Raw genomic sequence first — 4,612 nt, forward strand, 5'->3', positions numbered from 1 at the left:
GGGGGGGATGGACAAGCTCCTCTTGTGATATTTACTGCCTCTGAAAACCCACCCGAGTGTCAGTTAGGACTCAGTTCCAACTGACAGAACATGACAGCAATCACTTGTAAAATCGAGAGAGGATGATGGCATCTAATCATAGCCACTTTATGGATACTACTTCCCCAATATACCTCATCCTCACAATCTCTGCTCTGATTAATCTTAATTTATTTTTTATTTTTTTTAGTTACTGTGCCAATCTACCTAGTAGAGGATCTTCCTTTCTTTAAGTAACTCTTTACTTTCCAAGTATGATGTATTTTTCCAAGTACTTGCCCATCTTGATAGTATGTGAAATCCAGACAACCATATTCCAAACTGAGTATTTTTTATCATCATGTATTCATCACATGTGTTTTGCACATATACGTACACAAACATAAACATACACAATGTTGACATAGTTGAGTAAATGTTGTATACAGGTATAAACCCCAAACTAAATCCACAACCGTTGGATTTCTTATATTACACATCTCAAGGCAAGGAGACTACCCATCTTATTCCCTTGAAACACCTGGTGGATTTGAACTTCCAACCTCTTTTGATACTAAGCCATGAGATTACCTTGTATTCATGCATATGAGTTTGGCATATTTCTTCCTATACCAGTCCTATAATGGGAAGATATAATAAAACAAAATGTTGGGGTTTCCAGGACATACAGAAAGAGCTCTGGTGGCCTAGTCCAGGGATATACTGCTGTAACTGAAAAACCTGTTTCTAGCAGTTCAACTCCACCAGCTATTCTTTGGAAGAAACATGAGCAATGTCCTCATTTAAGAATGGAAACTTGATGGTGAGTTGCAAAGAATTAGAATCCTCTCAAAGGCAGTGAGGGAGCTGAGTACCTATGAAAGTTCTCTTTATACTATGCTGCATTCTATTAAGTGTCAGTATTATGGTGCTTAAAATACTATGGGAATTACCAAAAAGGGGCAGATACAAGAAGTGGCGAGATGCTCTTTGGAAAAAAAATTACACCATTGGACTTGCTAGAGAAAAGTAGGACTACCACAGAACTTCAATTTGTAAAATGCACAATAACTGAAGAAGAAGAAAGAAAAACACGACAAAAGAAAATATGTGTGTATTAAGTTTTACGCACTCATATGTTTCCAGCAGGAACCTTCCTTTCCCCATCTCTGCGATTATTCTAATGAGCAAGACAGAAAGAAAGCTGCAGTCCGTGGTCCTCTAGACAGTGGGGAGCTCCTGGATTCTGAGTGGACAGTGGAGCATAGGATTCTGAGTTTGGGATTTTGTTCATTTTGTTTGCTTAAATTCAGGAAGCACAAAGAGGATGTGAATTGCACCATCAAGAGAAAGTTGTTTCTTTCATTCCTTTTCTGATGATCATCCCACTTTTCCAGACAGGGACGCAGAAGGCAAAGGTTTTTCTGAAGGTCACACAAATTGTTCTTGGAAGAGTTTGACCTTAAACAAATTCTTTCTCATCCCCAGAGTATGCAATCTTTGCACTATAGACAGCTACTCTGCTTAAGATGCACTTGGCTCTTTGTTTTTCTAAAATCAGCTTTAGAACTTCTCACAGAAGTATTTTAGAAAATTTCCATTTGAGGAGTGAAATGAAATCTAGCTGTAACTATAAAATATGACCATCTCTTTGTAAGTGATTATTGGGTCAAACTTTTAATTCTAAAGCATTCTATAGAAATGTTTGCACTGTGCTCTTCCATTTATTATCCAAATACTGTTTACCACTTTGTGTGGAAATCGGTATTCTTAGCCCAAGCACTAATGTTTACAATTTCAGATGTGTTTCCAAGCCGCCCCGTGGTGACAGGAGAGTAGGCAACTTAATGAGAGCAGAGATCTTAGTGAAATGACCTGTGTCATTGCTGAGATGAATCATGAAAAGCATCCTTGCTTGGAGCACTGGCGAGAGCCTTTAATTCTCGAGAGCATGGCAGTTGGGCAATCTGGGATAGCAGGCTTGGAGAAAAGGCAGAAATTCATAAGTGGTGTATGGATCTAGAGAAGAGAAGTCGGCTGTGAGCTCCTTTCTCAGTGGGGAGGAGGATTTCTCGCTATCAACCCCAGTGAGGGCTGTTAATAGATGTCACTTAGGGTGTGTGACCTAAGAGCACTGGGGTGGAATCAGAGACCTGCAATCTAGACTCAGTCCTGCTACCGCTACTGCTCACCTTCTGTGTGACTTCCGGCCTGTGTCTCACCCTCTCGCAGCTTCCTTGCCTATCAAATATCAGCATTTTAATAAAAACAGATTTGTGTTCTTTTTGATATCTAACACTCTCAAACTTTGGAAGAACTGGTATTAGAATGCAAAGCCTACTCTTACAGTCTTCACATAATGTGTTGTTTGTTTTGGTGTTGTTGTGGACTATTGTTGGTGACTTAGTGATAAGATGTTGAGCTGCCCACCCAAAGACACATGGTTCAAATCCAGCAGCTGCTCAGTTGGGGGGGAAAAATGGACAAGCTCCTCCTGGGATATTTACTGCCTCTGAAAACCCACCCGAGGGTCAGTTAGGACTCAGTTCCAACTGACAGTACATGACAGCAATCTCTTGTAAAATCGAGAGGGAGGTGATGGCATCGAATTTGTTGTTGCTCGGTACTGTTGAATCATAGCCACTTTATGGATACTATTTGCCCAATATAGCCTCACAATTTCTGCCCTGATTAAATTTATTTTTATTTTTTTTTGTTACCATGCCAGTCTACCTAGTAGAGGATCTTCCTTTCTTTAAGTAACTCTCCGCTTTCCAAGCATGATGTATTTTTCCAAGTACTTGCCCCTCTTGATAATAAGTCAAATCCAGACAACCATATTCCTAAACAAGTCTTTTTCACCTCCATGTATTCATCATGTGTATTTTGCACATGTACGTTTAGTCAGACCCGACCCACAGCTGACCCTCCAGAGGGTTTTCAGAGGCAGAAAATCACATGGAAGAAGATTGTCCCTCCTTTTCCCGTAGAGCAGGAGGTGAATTCGAACTGCATGTCTTCAGGATTGCAGTGAAGCCTCTGGCTACTAGGCCACCAGGGCTCCCTTCACGTAGTGTACGGACTCTATCTCTTGCATTCCTGATGTGTGCCATTCGCTCTTGTATTGATTTGCCATGTTATATCATTTGAATTCTCATTGCTAGCTTACCAGTATGGAAAATAAGATGAAAGAGGTTAAAGTTTGCTGATAGTCATACGGTGCACAAGTGGATAGGTCCAGATGCAAGTGCAGGCTACCTGATTTAGGTCACCTCACTCGAGGATTTCTGCTCCGAATCCGAGTGTGGTATTGGTAGTTGTTGATTCGTCTTCCATGATTAGTCATGCATGGAACCGGTAGGATTCCTACAGTATTTGACAGAGTTTTGGATGTAATCATTGGATGTTTCTTGGTAGTCCATCTTATTCTGTAAGCTCTATTAAAACCTGGTCTTCCTCATAGCAATACCCAGCCCTCCAAAAACAGAGGCGAATTAGGCAGAAATTGAACCTTGGCCTCCCACCTGGAAGCCATTAATTCTACCACTGAACCACATCTGCCCCATCATCAAATTTCTGCAAAGACAATGAGTTAATTGGCTCCTGCTTTGTTATCAAGAGAACTAAACCTAATGGCATTGACACAGGTTCACCTCCTTTAAAGGACTTTGGCTTTCTTCAATAGAGTGTTCAGGCAAGTACTTAACACTACACCTGCCATTTTACACTTCAGCAGGTTTAATCCCATGAATAAACAGAATGCTAATTGTTTGCAGTTTCAGGGAAACAGGGTTTGCAAGACAGTCTAGTCATGCTTAGAATTTAGTTAATGTAATCCAGATTTTACAGGGTTTGGATTACAGCAGCAAGGCTACTGTTTGAAAAATTGAAACCTTTAAACACTTTTTGATGAGCACTGTTTAATTGAAAATTAAAACCTCTTTCTGTATTATTATTGTCTCAACTCGGGTTGTTACTTCACTGCTTGCTGTACACCCTGAAAAAATGAGTTCTCACCTGGGCTTTTCTCAGCTCCTGTACTTTGCAGTTCTAGAAATTATGATCACAGGAGAAGTGTAAAGTATTGTGCTTTTAATAAAGTGTTAAGGTGCTTATTGAATTCTCAGCAAGCAGCAAGTAGTCGCTTAAGTGACCCTCTCAGGGTCTATTTTATTTTAATAAGTAACTTTGAGAGAATAACACATACTCAGAATTCAGGAATGAACGTAGTCCATGGTAGACTCCTTTTTGCCTTTTTAGACATAAAAGGTAGATGATTTTGTTACCACACCCTCAAATAAAATGTAATAGCCAAATTAATTTTTCTGTTAAGACCCACTACACTACCCACTACCATCTTTGTTACAGATACATGTGAGGTTTTCTTGTATAATTATTGTCTGCCATCTTCTATAAGCCCTGGACTAGGCCAACTTAATTTTTTGCAAAATGCAGATTTTTGTGTTCTGTATTGCTTACAAAACAAAGTCAACTCTTTGATAGCAAGATTTTAGCTATCTATCTACACTAGGACTGCAGCCTACAATATGGATTGAGGCTCAATGTCAAGAAGACAAAGATTCTCACCACTGGA

General features: G+C 39.8%; 1 protein-coding gene across 1 annotated transcript in view; it reads left to right on the forward strand.

Moving 5' to 3' along the window:
- DCC (deleted in colorectal carcinoma) overlaps nucleotides 1-4,612 on the forward strand; it is a 1,276,184-nt gene that overhangs the window by 1,158,367 nt on the left and 113,205 nt on the right. The gene's annotated exons all lie outside the window — the stretch shown is intronic.

Source organism: Elephantulus edwardii, unplaced genomic scaffold (assembly GCF_000299155.1).
Source record: "Elephantulus edwardii isolate Elephantulus edwardi_28Jun2011 unplaced genomic scaffold, EleEdw1.0 scaffold00103, whole genome shotgun sequence".
NCBI lineage: Eukaryota > Metazoa > Chordata > Mammalia > Macroscelidea > Macroscelididae > Elephantulus > Elephantulus edwardii.